Here is a 17377-nt window from a genome sequence, read left to right as displayed (position 1 = left end):
TATCTCATCTTCTTTGAAAGATATTAGAGACATTGAGAAAAGAAATTTTCCACTTCTTGTGAATGCCCATTAAGGAAGTCAAGAATGTGTCTTTGAATTTTTTTCCCACCTCTTTCTTCTCCCTAGTGTGCAAAATTTTCATTGGCAGATAAAAGCAGGAGGTAAAAAGAAAAAGAAATTCCTTAGGGCAGTGAAATATCGATCAAGGCATAGCATAATGGGAAGAAAAATGCAATGAAAAAGTTAAGGCCATGAAGAGAAAAAAAAACCTAACAGTGTAATTTATTCATGTGTTAACATATGTTTTAAAGTATAGGAGAAGTTTAATATCAAATCATTTTTAATGCTGTTTTTCATTATACAGGAGGAATATAAAGCAGATGATTACTATTTAATCTTAATTTTTTTAAAATAAATTTATTTATTTATTTATTTATTTATTTATTTTTAGCTGTTGGGTCTTCGTTTCTGTGCAAGGGCTTTCTCTAGCTGTGGCAAGTGGGGGCCACTCTTCATCGCGGTGCGCGGGCCTCTCACTATCGCGGTCTCTCTTGTTGCGGAGCACGGGCTCCAGACGCGCAGGCTCAGTAATTGTGGCTCACGGGCCTAGCCGCTCTGCGGCATGTGGGATCTTCCCAGACCAGGGCTCGAACCCGTGTCCCCTGCATTGGCAGGCAGATTCTCAACCACTGTGCTACCAGGGAAGCCCAATCTTAATTTTTTAAAAATAATTTTAAAATGTCTTGTGTTATCTCGTCACTGTCTACACAGTTGATGACGTTTGTTTTCCTCCCTTTATATGTGAAAATTAGATAACAGGTTACATAGTTCAATAACTGGGGCCAAACTCTTTAGAGCAAGTGATCAAGCCATCATATATTTAATTTTCAAGTCTCTGTAGATATTTACCGATGAGCACATCAATAATATATCAGTCACTTCATCTGTTGCATAACTTTATCATTACTTCAGCAAGGAAAATCAGATTGTTTTTGCCTTTTCCAAGGAGGAAAATGAATGTTTAGGTATTGCCAGGACATGGAATGTTTTTAGCACTACTGGGTTTCATTTACTTTTCATTTTTAAGTTTCTTAGCTGTATATCAGAATGCAAGTTTATGAATGGTAAGAATTGTATGTATTTAATACAACTACTCTACTACATCTATTTTCCTAGTACTCTTTTATGGCATGTGATCAATACTATGACTTTTGAGTTGAGTTCAAGATGGTTGATGAATTTTCTGGACAAACTTCAGTGATGATAAGTGGTGACAGCTAAATAATAAATGCTGGATTGAAAAGTTTTGATCTCAAAAATGCAACATAAATACAAGAAATATCAGATTGGGAAGTAGTGTGAGAAAATGACCTAATAGATTTCTTAATAAAACCAGTAAATAAGTTTAATATAATTGTATAAAAAAGAATTGGTCTACACTCCCAATTTGTTTGATATTGGTCTTTCTGGAAAAAAATAAATAAGTCTCTTTGCCTGGAACATTTTTCCTCAAGACTTTGGCTGAACCCCATGCCACAGCTACTTCACTACAAAACTAAGTAAAAGAGAACAGACCAACAGCCAGAAAATTATCACTGTTCTGTAGCCCCCCCCCTCCCCAAAAAAAGCATTCTCAACTGGGAGCAGAGGGTAGAGAGGCCTAACTATTCTTTTTCAACTGCATCATTTCTTTCTCTACTTCCATATAAACCCAAAGGATTCCTCTGCATCTTGGCTTTTGTGCTTTATCCTGTGAATAACCTTTCCTTTTTGCCACTATAAAGAGGGAGAAAAGTGACTTCTTCACTACAAGTTGGAAAAGGAAGGTTGTGAAGGTAAGAAACCTTTCATAAACAGGTCAAGAGAAAGATTTCCAAAGATCTAGAATTTATATGATGATATGGAATTTACAAAGGTCCTTGAATGCTCAAAAATAGGTTGGGATTTTGGTAAAGTAATGGCTAAGAGCTCAGACTTAAGTTCTGAGTTTTGGTTCTGCATTACTATTGACTAGGTTACTTAAGAAAGCCATTTAACTCTCCTCATTTATAAAAAGGGAATTATAATAGTTGTAGTGGAGTGACATAGATAAGCACTTTAAAAATGCCTCACATTTAATGCATACTAAAATGATGTTAGCCATTATTTTTGCTCTTGGTAATTTAATGCATTGAGAAAAATAGATGAATGTATATCAGTTTCTATAGCTTGATAACTGGAGCATGCATGCCTCCTCTAAAGAAAGTAACTGTAAATCAGTGACATCTGATTGGTGCCACCAATTCTAGCTCCTTTTGTGCTTATTCATTCATATTCTAATTCATTTAACAAATATTTATTGAGTGCCAACTATGTGTTAGGAACTGTGTTACATACTAGAGACAAAGCAGTGAAAATGGCAAGCAGATCCAGTCCCTCAATTAGCTTAAATTTTAATGATATATACTGCTTGTGTTATTTTACATGTACATGTAATAATTATTCAGTTTTAGGCTTTTCAGGGGTAAGAGCCATGTATCAAAATTCTCTGTAATCCTTATAGTTATATGTATTAAATATTCATTGACTTAAATTGTAACTGATAATAAATGTTCTTTATACTTATAACAGGTAATTCAAATATTGGTCCATTATTTGAAGATATATAGCTTTTTCCTGTGGTTTGAAATTGTATGAAGAATGCCCAAAGTATTTATTCTAATAAAAATCAGAGAGAAAGCATTATTATGGGCTTAAGAAAATCCAAAATGAAGAGTTTTTGAAAAACAAACAGAAATTGACAAAAGTTAAATATCATTGCTATTGGTGTACTTTAACGAATAAAAGAAGTGTAGGAGCAAAATGATAAAAATTCCCAAGCTGTACTTCAAATAGGTTAAAAACAAATATTTGCCAATTTAGCCTCCATTTTGCACACTACTCAAATACACAAACTTATAATATGTGCAAATTTTCTTGCTATGCTGATTATAAAGTTGAACAATGCATTCATTTCTAAGTCAATATTTGTATTCTTGTAAGTCGTTAACTGGAAGAAATATCAATCCTCTTTTTTTTTTCCTTTCTGTCTGTTCCTGTGGTGGGGTCACTGAGGTAGAGCCAGTTTCAGCACCATGGACAAAGCATTGAGAGCACTCAGCCTTCTGAGAGATAGAGGAAACATTCCCCTTAGGTTGAAATGTAAGGAATAACTTTATGGTAACCATCTTCCATTTTAATATGTTTTAAGGAAAAAATAAATACTAAAGAATGTTCAGCTGGATAATATAAAGTTTACACTTTCAAACCCCTTCTATCTCATGGAAAAACATAATGGCCCTTTTAAAGACATGCATCACTGTGATAAATGCATTTAAGTGTCATTAGGTTTAATGGCTCCTACTCATTCAGACTATTATACCGTACCTTTTAAAGTTAATTTAATGGGTACTAATGGTGTGAAATTGATGAAATTATGAATTGAGTTTCCCTGGGCACAGGTTAAACCAAGGAAGAAGGGAGAGGACAGGTTAATATTACCTTCCACCCCATTCTTCATTTGTCCTACAAAAGATGTCAGTTCTGCCCTTGGGAAGGAAATGCTCAGTGTTAGTAAGCTGAACTTAAATTGATTTTTGTGGTTTTAAATTCAGGTAACTGTCTGTGGTTGGGTCACCAAAGGTTTGCAGTTTCCTTCAGGGAATAAGAAAATATGTGCACTTCTGAGAGTAAGTTCATATTTTATTCCACAGTTTCAGAGAATTAGATAACTTGTCACTTCCTTTCCTTCCTGTATTCATCTTACAGATTCAATTCAGAGGGTCACTCAGGATATTATTTTGTAATCTCTCCCTCACATCATCACCAGGTATCAGACAAAATAATGGTGTTTAATCAATTTAAAATCTGAGCTAAATATTATAATACATACTATTATTATTATGTGAAAAATTGAAAAATCCAACATTCTGCTCCCAAGAACACTTGATACAGCAAAACTTTGGTTCATAGTGTCAGGAAAACTGGAATCCAATTTTGAACTATGACTTGCAAAAATATTAAGGATGAGAAAACTATTCACTTTAATTATGCCTGAAGGGAGAGGAGAAAGAAAAGTATACACTCACTACCTGTTGCGGTTCATTTAACATTGATGGATGGATGGCTAAGAGAAGATAGAAGTTTGTAGCTACTCTTCTGCTTCTCTATCAAGTAAAATGATCTCCAAACTAAAAGGCATAAAATAAAACTTCGTAGAGAATACTAAAGCTCAGGCTAATTAATGCTACTAGCTTCTCTTAAGGCATTTAGTTCATTTGACAATTTATGTCCTGGGCTTTATAATCTCACCTTTTACAAATAGGATTATAAGATTGTTAATGTTGTTGAAGAACCTGGAGATGAGGAGAGATGCTAAGGGAACAGAAATCTAGAAATGAAGTATATAGCTTTGATTTTCACAAATTAGAAGGAAGAGTCTCTAAAACAGTGTTTGGTGAGACCAACATAAAATATTAGGCAATATTCTGAAACAAATTAATAAAAAGATGGCTTCTGAGTACTTGGAAAAGAAAAAAATGATATTCAGAAATCAGCTTGGTCTTCAAAGAATAACTTAGCAAGCATAGCATTTTTTTTTTTTTTTACAGATAGGGTAAAGACTAGTAAATCTGAGAAATGGTCAGGACAGAAGTCACAAAAGCAGAAGTTTACTTAGATGAGACAATTAACACAAAGGAGCTGAGTGGCCTAAATGATGTTATTTTCCCAGGGAAGCCAGAAATCTGGGATTTTTATGTGAATCATTGTGATTTTTAAAAATTTAACTGCAACTTTCTATTAATGAATATGCTCCTGATTTTAAAACAAAACAAAATACATCTGTAGAATGAACCTGGCCCATAGGCTGCCAGCTTGGGACACGTGGCAAAGCATATGGACCTTGGTGAGGCATGTGACAAGGTTTCACATATCATTACTGAGAATTTCTGGCTAGGGGGCAGTACAGACATTACAATGAGATGAGTTCAAATTTAATCTCAATATAAGGAAAACTGGATCTTCCCAGTGATGGCATGGGCATAACGCTAGAAGTACTCACCTTAACCACCATTTGGCAATTCAAAAGACCATATGGGAAAATAACCTGGAACTGAATTTTGAAATTAATGTTAATATTTTCTCATAAATGTGAATACACTATTGTGTATATACATGTCTTCTTTCATTCACTCATTTATTTGAAAACATTTATTAAAAACCTACTATTGCCAAGCACTGTTCTAGGTGCTAAGAGTGCCATAGGAACAAAAATCTTTGCTCTTGTGGAGTTTACATGCTATGTTTGCCCTGTTTGGACACTAAGTTATATGAGCACTTTACAAATGTGTATTTTTGTGTGCTAACTTCATTCTGGAGTTTTGCTCTGTATTGAGCATAAGATATGAAGTTACTCTGGGTGAAAAGCACATGACACTGTGATAAATGGGTGTTGTTAGCTAGTACTTTTATTTATTCATTTAAATTTTCTTTCTAAAGTGTTTATTATGCACCTGCCATTCTGCTAGGGCAACATGCTAAACTAGATGGGATATAGAGTCAACTAGTATAGGCTGGGATACGTGGTCACACTCCACAGGCACCAACATTTTGAATACTTTGGTAACTCAGCAGCCCAAATGCCCTACCTTATCTTTGATCAGCTTTGCACAAACTAAACAAATTAGAAAAGAGGATGAAACCATCTGACACTGGCAGTGGTTGTTCCAACATCAGTATAGAAGGAAAAATACCTTGCCTTTGTTTTTAAATCCCATCATGCTGTGGCGAACTAATTCCAAAACGAGGTGTCAAACATGCTGAAGTCTAGTACAGACCCATGAAAGAATCTATTCAGGTACAATTTCAGGCTTTTCTATCCATATTGGTGAAGGGATAAGAAAAATGATTTAAAAAAATTACCATGTATTCAAAATAATCCCATCTGATTTTGTAGATAATTTAAATTAAAAAAATACCGAAGGGTCAGAAATAACTGGGGAAGTTAGGTTGTGACTGAGTTTATTTCTCCTTGTATTGATTCAGTCACAGTCAAAGAATCAATATTCTTTTCCCTCAAATCTGGATCTTGCTGGCTGGAAGGTTTAGGAAGATATCTTCCAGTTGTCCAAGAGACATGCCTACGTTTCTTGAGAAGCAAAGTTACAAACAAGGCAATAGATAATTTTTATGCTTGAAAATAGATTATTTAAAGAAAAAAACTCATGGCCCTGAAGAATGCCTTTGTAAGCCATATATTGTTATAGGAAAATGTTTTCTTTTTTTTTTTTTTTCCCTTTCTGATGAGTGAACATTCTCACTGAAGTTTGCTGGTCATCAAAGTTCATTTTAGAACTAGCAGAGGCACAATGAGTTAAAGTTTCTTAAAAGCATTTTTTTAGGAATGCATTTTAATAATGTTGTTATGGTCCTTCTATACTTCTCTACCTATCTTTTTTCATACAGTTTTTAAAAATTCACTTTGAGAATGCCAAGGTTTTCTCATCCTTTTTTTTCCCAAAGGGATCTCTACAGCAAACCAAAGGCCATATAGTTTAAGCAAAATGAGTTAATGTGCTCTGAAAAGAGAGACAGAAAAAGCCCACAAATGGATGACTTGGTGATTAAGCCTGGGAGACAACTTGAATAATCATTATCATAAATTATAGAATAAAAAGCCAAATATAGCTTCTAGCTTCTACAGAGCTAAATATACTGCTGAGATGCTCCACTCTGATAAAGACTTGAAGTAATTTTAGGAATATTTTATAATTTAAAAAGCTTAATGAAAATTGTCTTTTTCTAGAAGGAATGATAGGTCATTTCTCAGATGGCAACTGGGATGTGCGGTGACCTAGTTCTCTCTCCCGTTGTACCACTGGTCACAAGCTGTTCTGCAGAGCTGGGCTTGCCTTCCTCACCACTTCCTGGATCACCTCCCAAAGCCTTGCCGTTACACAGCACACCCAGTGTTGGGATAATTGTAGGTGAATAAGTCTCTTTCAAAGTTACATCTTTATTTTTACATATTTGGAGATGTAACTAACCTCAAAACCTGGTATTTCATGGATATTATTCCTTAGATGAAGGCTAAGTAAAAAAAAATGTGTGCCAATTTAAATGATAGTATTAAGTAAAGAGTATTATCATTTGTATTTAGAGATGATAAACATTGACAAGGATACTAGAGTAACTGAAGTTCTGGAAATAGTGCCTTCTCCCATGGAGAAAAATGCTTTGGAATTTGATGTACTTACAAAATGACTTTTGAAAAAAGTTTTTATTTTGAAATAATGATAGATTCACAGGAAGTTGTAAAGAGAGTACAGAGACGTCCCCCCAACGATTATATCTTACATAGCTATAGTATAATATCAAAAGTAGGAGACTGACATTAGTGCAATGTGTGTGTATAGCTCTGTGACACTTTACCCCATATGTAGATTCATATAACCATCGTCATAATCAAGATACACAGCCTTTCCATCATGACAAAGATCTTCCTCATGCTACATTTTTATAGACACAGACCCTTTCAACCCCACCTCTAAGCCCTGACAATCAGGGCAATTGTAAAATTACTTTTATGCTTATCTCCTACACACTTCTACTAAAATGTGAGAAAACCACAGGACTGGGTGTTAGGAGATGACTGGTTCTAAGTTTGCCACTGGCTAATTCATGTTCTTAGGCTACTTACTCTCTTCCAGCCTCAGTAGCCCATCTATAAAAATGAAGATTTGCACTTTTTTTTTAGGGCACCAGCATTTAAGAGCTCATATGAGTATTTGGTCTCAATTATGATACCACTTTAAAGACTACTGCATGCAAACCAAGTTAATAAAATTTGATTTAAATATGTGGAGATCAACCAGGATTGAGCAGTGTGCTGTAAACGTATTCTGCATTAAAATAGTGTCATTGTCACATAACTCAAGAAACCAAGAGCTGCATTATGATAATATACTGCTGCTCTAAAATCTGAAGCAAGTAAAAAACATCATTTCAACCATCTCTCAAGGGGACAAGTGCTGCTGTTCTCCCAAATGTACAGGGGGAGAAAACTTGGCACTGTGATTACCTGACTTCCTTTGCCCCAAAAACACCTTTGGAGGAAGAAGAAGCAAACATCTCTAATATGTGCCCAGCCAAGTGTCTGAGCTGGCAGTGCTGCAGTAGAAACTTTAAGTTGAAGATTTTGAACTGTGGGGTTCGAATTTGGTCCTTTTCTGAGAAGGGAGATTCAGACGCTGAAGCTGCTCTTTGCTTCTGCTGCCCAGGGTCGGGGGTCAGGACCAGAGGACCTGCCAGGAACCTAGCAGTGGAGTTTCCTGCCTTCCTTGATGTCACTACTTGCTCAACACCGGAGAACAAGAGGAAAACAACAGGAAAGCAGTTTACTCCAAGTGGCGCCTTCCATTTAAAGCTTTAAGAATCTCTTCCCACGCACCAATTTAACCTTACAGATCACTTCCTCTCTACAATTCACTCCTATTTTAAATTCACCCAGCACAAGAATGTTTTGAGCTCATCAGCTGAGCCCTTCTAACATATTGATGAAAAATGGGTCCTCCCTCCTCACCACAAATAATCTGGTGAAAAATTCCCAAGGAAGCAGAAACTTGAAAAGTGTCCTCTGGGGACTCTGGACCATCCACGTCGTTGGAGAGATCTACCAAAGCTTTCTTTCTGGATACCATCAATTCTTTACCGAACCTTCATTATCAAAAGGCACCATTTCCAAGCCCCACTCTCACTCCCGAGGACAATTACTAAAGGGAGACATCCTCCCACCAACCGACGGCCCGGTCCACCGTGCCTGCTGCAACCAGGAGTCCAGCTCGACCATCTCAGTAACCGGACAGGAACACTGTCCCCTCAGCCTCCCTCTGCTCAGAGTCCCCGTTTTCCACAACCTTCTTCTGTGTGTCCCCAGCACCCTGGATACCGCCCCCGGCCCGCCGCCACCACTGGAAGGAGCGGTCCCGGGGTCCGGAGCATCCATCCCGGCCCTCATTGGACCACAGAGGATCAGTGGCCCTCCCGCGCCCGTGGGCACTGTCCGCAGAGCCCGCACAGACGCCTGCTCTTACCCTTGTTCTCCCAGAAGGGCCCCATCGCGCCGTCCAGGAAGAGGCATCCACGCGCGCCAGGGAGGCCGGGGGCCGGCTGGGCCGGCGTCGGGTATGGATGGGACCCGGCGCCTCCGCGGGTGTGCGCTCGGGCTGGGGGAGCCGGGCACGGCCCGCTCCGCCCGCGCCAGCCCGGGCCGGACACGTGGTGCCTTCGCCGCCCGAGCGCTGGGATCCGGGTGGCGGCCCCTCGGCCTCTGTAGCCGCTGGGCCGCGGCCGGGGCTGCGAACCGACGGGGGAGAAGGGCGGGGACCAAAGGGCCGGCACCGGTAAGGGCGGCGCGGCGACGCGCTCCTGCTCCGGGGGATTCCCGACCCGCAGGCGCAGTCCCAGTCGCCAGGGCCCCAGCCGCCTGCGCTGCAGGCTCGGTTTCCCGAAGCCTCTCGGGTGCGGGCGGCGCACTGCGGAGGCTCCGGGCTCCAGCCAGCGGAGGGATCCCGGGCTAAGGGCGGGAAGGTGTGCGTTGCGTGACCTCCCTCTCACGCCCGCCCGGATCCCCCGGGTCGCTGGGGCTGGAGTGCGCCTCGCGGTCTTCACTCACCCCAGTTAACCAATGCCCTGTCCCCGCGCAGGACGTGCAAACCACTGAAAACCGCAGCGTGGACTTGAGATGTCTTTTCTCCCCGGGAAAATTCCTCTGGCGACCGCAGCCTGTGTGAGGCAGCGAAGGAAACACCGCCCAAAACTCAGGGCGAAGACTTAGCCACGAGCTCTTTCCGACTTCTCCAGTGACCTTGGGCGCCTTGTCTAAACAAAGTGTCTCTGTCCGAATTTCCTGGTCCTGGGGATAAACGTGGCCATTCACTTTCTAACTCTCAGGACATAAATAGCAATTGCGCTTAAAAAACAAGGTAAAATACCGTAGACTTCTTTAATATAGATATAATTTGCATTGATTTTAGGCAAGGCTGAGTGGAACCTCGGCACTGGGAAGCAAAGGGTTCGAATTTGTGAGTCCAAATGCAAAACTAGCCCCACTGCCTGCTTTCCTGGGACGGTAGGTTTTAGAAGAGATTGATGGGAAGGTACTCTCTTCTCTCAGACTTGCCAAGAGCCCCCGGTCGCCCCATCAAGAACATTCAGCTTTACTAAAGAGCTTCACGATGGAACTGGTTGCGTCCTTCTGGCCAGCCATAACTAAGGGTCAAAGGGCAGTCACCACCTTCAGGCTAAAGGCTCCTCCAGGTAAGTTTCTTGTTATGTAAGTTGTTTACTCTTAGATTAATCTTCGTTCTTACCCCTAAGGGGAGCTTTCTGTACAGAAGACTGCTTCTGGAAAATAGCATTCCCGTCCTTACCCTGACTCCCACCCACCCCCCCCCCCCACCCCTTTCCCTGGCTCCCCTTCTCACCATATTCAGGAGAGCTTAGCCCACACAGTCAACTTACAACAGACTTCTATTTCTGTGTGTGAGAACTTGGCAGTGCAGAGTTTATACAATTGAAACCCATCAGTCTCACATTACTTAATTTGGCACATGTTAAATGTATGAAACATTTTATTCTGTCGTTTCAGCTCCTTTTCCTCTGGTGATCCCTTCTACTTCTCTGATCGTAAAGGCTTAGACTCTAAGATTTCTTCTCTCTGGTGTTTTCTAAGTCTTGGAAACCCCTTCCTCCATGAAAAATGCAGATTCATAACATAATGGAACTCCCTCACAACAAAAATTCTTCTTTTGACAAATCTTGACATTACTAGATCTTAGTATGTACCTTGTACTGCGCCTCTCTCTTCACCTGCATTCAAGGTCACCAGTGAGTTGAAGCCTTCCTTGACTTTTTTGTAGCAGAGATCAGTCCATCCCTTTGGCTCCTCGTCAGAACTGCTGTCTGCATCAGCATTTTCTTCACCAGCTCGTGGTCTCTTGGGACTGTGTCCTGGGAATTTGGTTTTCTCTCTTCCTTCTCTCCATAATCCAGGATTCCAGGCCTTCTGCATCACATAGTCCTGGGTTATTTCCTTTGAATCCCTCCTAGTTTCTTAGAAGATTGTTGTGAAGCTAAAAAAAGAAAGTTAATATTAGAGTGCCATGGAAATGTAAGATAATGATAACGAGTCTCATGCCCTTGCAGTTTACAGCTTCCTTTAAAGGAGGGATTCCCACCTTTTTGGAAGGAAATGTCATCATATTTTTATTCTGAAGCCTTCAGAGCACTGGGAGCGTGTGTGCATTCGAGGTGGGGTGAGATCGGGTGGGTACAGGGTGGTAAAGTGAGGGAGAGGGAAGGATGGTATGACACTGATGTTGATTTTCTGAGTGGGAAGTGGCACGTGGGCCAGAAGATGGGAAGAGGAGAGGGGAAAGTCCTGATAGGAATGGTTTTCATCAGAGTGGCTGAAGTGCTGACTGCTGTGGAACAAATGGGGTGGGGGACTTGTCCCCATGAGTTTACTTTCTTACTCATGGTCAATATAAATCCTCCACAATGCATCTTCTGTAAGATGACCTTCTGCAATTAAGGTTACACTAAATATCTCTAGATGAATATCAAAGCACAAGCCACTGAATTCACACTTACCTGGACATATTACAAAAATACAGTGTAATTATAGAAACTGTTGTAGAATTCATTTTAGAAGAAAGGGTTAAACCAGGGGGTTTATAGAATCTTGGCGATAGAAGAGACTTTAAAAGATTAACTAGTCCAGCCTTTGAGATGTTGTGTCAATCATGCTTCCTCAGTTCTTGGGTTAAAAAAGTCTTTCTCTCTTACCTGCTTGTTTCTTCCTAGATACTAGATTTGAATTAGACTAGAGAAAATTCTTGTTTGGTTTCTCTAGACTTGAGAATAATGTTAAATAACCAGCTCACAAGTTGGGAAGGTTCAAATGATGCACAGAAGCCACATGGTCCTTTCAGAAACCCAGAGTTAAAGGAAAACACATTCAGTTAAAGTGACTGCAAAGAAATACCAGCTTTTCTTTTCTGGGGCTAAACTGTAATTGTCTTTTGCTAAGAATATTTGAAGTTTAGTTCCTCACAGCTTTTATCAAAATATATAGAGCTAGTACCTGTCTATAATTTATTTATTCATTCAACAACATTTACTCAGTACCGTATTACAGACCTATTTTGTTTTTCCTCATCCTCTTTACATTTCCATAAAGCTTATTTAAGTTTTATTAGATTGATATGTTACTCCTCTAAGTTACCAGAATGGGGAAAAACTCATATTTGCTGAGTATGTACTGTGTACCAGGCACCAATTCATATCATCTAATTTAATTATTACATTTTCCTTAAGAAGTTGTCACACTTTACTGATGAAGAAAAGGAGGTCGATGACTTGTTTACAATAATAAAGCTAGTAAGTGTTGGAGTGAGGATTTGGACCCAAATCTTTCTGATTATTCTGTATTCCTGTTCACTGCTGGGGCTTTCTGGAGGCAATGCCTTTATTCAAAGGAATAGCCAAATGGGAGAAATATTAGATGCTACTGAAGGATGGACAGGGAGTGGATTTGGTCAACTTATGTCACTCAACTCAAACAAAAGACAAGTAGCTTTGTCTTTTCTTGTAGAAAGTCTAATCAAAATCCTTGGGAAGATTGGAAAACTGTGTTAGACTCCCTTGAACCACACATATGATGATGAATATTTATTTAAAATATTTGGAAGAAAAATTATGTATTATAATTCCTAGATCTACACTGTGACTATAAAATATTTAAAGTATTAGCCAAGCCAACAACTTTTATTCATAACAGATTGTGTTAGTGAAAGGAGATGCATGGTGAGTTTAAACAAACTGTACACCCTCTCTGTGCTTCTAGTTCTTCATCTGTTAAATGGAAGTAGTAAGTATAATGCTTCAGGAGTCTGAGGTGCCAAACAAAATAATGGAAACAAAAATGCTTTGAGAACTATGACTACATATACATTCTTGTATATGACAACAAGAAAGGAGCTAAATGGAAATCACATAGTGAGCTGAGTGGAAAAGGAATATTTTATAATTCATGTAAGCTTTGATCACAGTTATGAAGTTTTAGCATAAATGGAAAATGTGTAGGTTATTTAATATCTTCCATCTTATAAATGAAGAAACAAATGCTCAGTGGAAATAAATAGTCTACAGTCACATCACATTCTTAAGAATATTGTTGAAAATTCTAAAATAAGAAAGTGATACCATCGGACGAGGCAGAATCAGTCAATAACTATTTTTTGAGTACCTACTATATATCAGGCACTGTTTTAGATGCTGCAAATGTAGTGGTGAACAAAACAGTTTTCATTTCTGCTGTGCAAAGTCTGATATTCTAATAGAGTCAGATAAAAGATATATGAACAAACCGTTTCAGGCATTGATAAGTGTTTTAAAGAAGTTAAAATAGACAATGTGGTTATGATGCCAAGGTTTTTGGTCAACTGAGTGAATGGGGGTGCAGTTTACTTTGGTGGGGCAAGATGTGATTGTGATGGTTGGGATGAGAATGGGAGAAATGATTAGTTCTGTTTTGGTCATGTGAATGTCAAATAATAATCAGGCATCCAAATGGAGCTACGGAAGCTATGGAAGTCTGAAGCTCAAAGGTTGGAGATAAATATTTGGGAGTTTTCATCACATAGACAGCTTCCAAGCCACGGAGTTTTTTTAAAAGTGGGTAATTTGTTCTTAACTGTAAAGGGTTTTCTTTGGTCAGGTTGCTGTGTAGGTGGGGTAGTTCGAACATGTCTTAACTTGTCCCCACAAACCAAAGCCACCTGAAGATGTTCAGCTATAGGCTAGCAGACCATCACCATAGCAACAGTGTCTTCTCAAAGGGGATGGGGAATCTTTTCTCATCTTGAGGTTCAGTCATGTCCGCCATTTTAAAATGAAGGTGCTCATGACCACACCGTTATTCCTTTTACTAAGGCCCAAACGTGTACCTCAAATCCATTCAATAACTGTTGTGATGAGAAGGGACTATTGATCTCTCTGCAGAAACGGGTTTTCATTAATGCATTATACCCCCAACTTCTGAGTTGAACTTAGGTGACATAATTCTGTATTTAAGAAAGTTGTGTAAAGCCATCATTCAATTTAGATTTTCTTATCAGAATTATCTTGAGAGCCTATTTTTGTGTATCTTTTAATTTTTGTGTGTTTTAAAAGATTTATTTTTCACTGTTTTCACAATAATCTTTATTTAGTACTCTGGGAGCAGTTGCTATATCTTGCCCAAAGGAATTTGTTCTTAGATAAAAATTCCTTTAATTTAGAGGAAGAAATAATGAGGCCAGAGATTAGGCCTGAATGACTTCAGGTATTCAGAGTGAAGTCTATGACCTAAAAGGCTCTCTAATGCCCCCAAATACCCAGGTTTCACAATGACTTACTGTTCTACCTTTGGAGAATAATTTCTATTAGTTCAACATTGGATTTTCCTTGTAGTTCTGTTTTATTTTTTACAGTAAAAATGCACAAGCATATTATAGAAAATTTAAAAATATAGAAAAGCACCAAGTAGAAAAAAAAATCATTCATAATCTCTCAAAGATAAATACTAATAACATTCATGTGTATATTCTTCTTATATAACTTTTAAAATAAAATGAAAAATACTGAATATACTATCTTTTAAAATAATACCTTTTTCTGATCACAAATACATTATAGAAAATTTAGAAAATACGTAAGTGCAAAAAAACCCAGAAAAATAAAATTACTTCTATCCCATTCTCTGAGGTAATCATTATTATAAAATTTCCTGCATGTTTTTAAAGTTATTCTTTTTTAAAATAATTAATTAATTTGTTTATTTTTTGGCTGTGTTGGGTCTTCGTTGTTGCGCACAGGCTTTCTCTAGTTACAGTGAGCGGGGGCTACTCTTTGTTGCGGTGCCCGGGCTTCTCATTGTGGTGGCTTCTCTTGTTGCCGAGCACAGGCTCTAGGCGCACAGGCTTCAGTAGTTGTGGCGTGGGCTCAGTAGTTGTGGCGCGGGCTCAGTAGTTGTGGCTCATGGGCTTAGCTGCTCTGCGGCATGTGGGATCTTCCCGGACCAGGGCTTGAACCCATGTTCCCGCATTGGCAGGGAATAATGCGTTCTTAACCACTGCTCCACTAAGGAAGTCCCAAATTTTCCTGCATTTTTAATGAATGTATGTGTTATACATATACATATGTATAATATATGTATTTTTTGTTAAAACTTTACAATTTGATTTTTCCACAGAACTTCATACATTACATCATATGGCTGCACTATGCAGTTGTCTGCTAAAATGTAGATACTCATGTACAGTGCCATGTTTTCATGCAAACGGGGAGGTTTACACCAAATTAAAATGAGTGTCTTTAACAATTTTATGCAAAATAAATCAAGAAAATAAGGCTACCAAGGTCATTGTTAAGGGGAAAATAAGTAGGAAAATAGCAAGTTTCTAAGATATAGGTATGAAAGGATTAGGGCAGCCCCCAAGATTGTTGATTATGCATGTGTGAGCATAAGGGTGTGACCAAGGCATTATATTGTAGGTCAGTTGTAGTTATAAAGATTATTCAAAAAGTATTGAACAATATTAAAGCACCCATGTATTTTGCACAGTATGGTTATACACACATACACCCGTAGACATAGATACAGGAACAGATATAGGTATAGATACAGACCATCATCACCAAATTGTTGAGGTTTATGGAATTAATGTTTTCAGTTTACAGACTATTTCAAACTGACACTGATCAGGGAGGCCTGGATGGAAGAACACCCTAGGTATTCACTTTTTTGGAGATTAGCAGACTGGGAACCAGTAAACCAGGTTCCTACATTTTATACAACCAGTGTGGCTCTTTGACAGGGTTAATAATACGTTTTTCATAGTGAAGTTCATAGACCAGTACTGGCTGCAACAGAGATATTTTGGGGCTTTAAAAATTTTGATTTCTGGAGCCCATTCTAAACCAAATAAATCAAATTCTCAGGTTTAACACACTTCCCAGGAAATCAAATCAGTATTAGAATGATTGGGAATTAAGGGAATTAATTTAAGGAATTGAGAAAAAAATGCCTGTGAGCTCCCTTAGCATTAGGGATTTCTTTTTTTCTTATATGTATCTCTGGCACCTAGCATAGTGCCTGGCCCATGGGAGGTGATATTTATATATTTACTACATTGACCATTTAAAAAAATACTTGTAATAAGTTCTTGCCTTATACTGTAACATGTTTCTCCAAAACATCTTGTAACAACTTTTCAAACAACTTCTCATAATCTCTGTGATTGTGCCTTGCATACAGTAGGAACTTGATGAATGTTGATTACATGAATGGGTAAAATGATGTGTGGTTACACATAATCACTCTTAACCTCAGAACAGTGGGCCACCCCCAATAACCTAGGACGCTGCTTTTGTCTGTGGAAGTATCAAAACTGGGAGTCAAACCCTCTGCATTTAATATCTGCCAAAATGGGCCATGGTTGAACCACTGCTGAGCTCGGCTTTGAAATCTATAAAGTAAAGGAAGTTGTGAGATTCAGTGAGATAATATCCATGGAGATACTTTAGGATCAATAAAGTGCTTTGCAAATGTAAGTTATTGTTCTTATCTTCTCCATCAAGGTTGTCCCCATTAAGAACTTTTCTACCTGCCTCAGTTCTTAGGAGAGCCAATCACTGCCCATTTACCTGCGGTAAGCTTTGGGCAAGATTGCATTTAAGAAATTTATGAATGTATGAAATTCTTAAGGGACAGGGATGGCAAATAAGTTGACCCACATTCACCATTTCACCTCCAGTATCCAAGGCCAACATCACTAAAGGATTATTGTTCTCTCGTTCTTATGTGCTCAAAGGCACCTCACAAGTTTTCTTAACACAGTGCCACGGCAGCCCTTCAGTAGAACCTGTTCGCCATCTCTGAGGTAGGATAAATCTATATAAAAGTTTGTATTATTAAATTTGAGTTATAGACATATTTCTTAAAGATATGAGATTATATTGTATAAGAGAAGGATGTAGACATATATACATTGTATATTGTGTATATATATATATAGTATATATCATATGTGAGATAATATTGAGTATAACATAGGAATGTGTGTGTGTATGTGTGTGTGTGGGTAGGCTAGGCTTTGAAAAATCACAATAAAATCTTCTGAAAGGAATTGAAAGAACAATATGAAGATTACGTAGATCTTCCAGCTGACAGCAAGTGTTATAGTTAGCCTTTCAGTCCGGGGAACCTGAACCAGAGTTTCTATTTTATTGCTGGGGAGACCCCAGCTGGAGTCTT

General features: G+C 38.6%; 2 protein-coding genes across 5 annotated transcripts in view; one reads left to right on the top strand and one right to left on the bottom strand.

Moving 5' to 3' along the window:
* SYBU (syntabulin) overlaps nt 1-9527 on the bottom strand; it is a 125908-nt gene extending 116381 nt beyond the window's left edge. For 2 of the 4 annotated variants that reach the window (XM_007188794.2, XM_007188790.2), the window contains exon 1: nt 9111-9518. The gene's annotated coding sequence lies outside the window, so the exon portion shown is untranslated. Of the gene's footprint in view, nt 1-9110 lie in introns of all 4 variants that reach the window. The other 2 variants (XM_057531782.1, XM_007188789.2) reach the window with 2 other exon arrangements.
* Nucleotides 9528-9794: 267 nt separating this feature from the next.
* The window catches only part of LOC130705506 (endogenous retrovirus group K member 6 Env polyprotein-like), a 75791-nt gene continuing 68208 nt past the window's right edge, over nt 9795-17377 (top strand). Inside the window, exons 1-2 of the mRNA XM_057531786.1 lie at nt 9795-10001; nt 10193-10335. The gene's annotated coding sequence lies outside the window, so the exon portion shown is untranslated. The remainder of the gene's footprint in view (nt 10002-10192; nt 10336-17377) is intronic.

Source organism: Balaenoptera acutorostrata, chromosome 17 (genome assembly GCF_949987535.1).
Source record: "Balaenoptera acutorostrata chromosome 17, mBalAcu1.1, whole genome shotgun sequence".
Classification (NCBI taxonomy): Eukaryota; Metazoa; Chordata; class Mammalia; order Artiodactyla; family Balaenopteridae; genus Balaenoptera; species Balaenoptera acutorostrata.
Note: the sequence above shows the minus strand (reverse complement) of the source record. Positions and strands in the feature narration are given on the sequence as shown.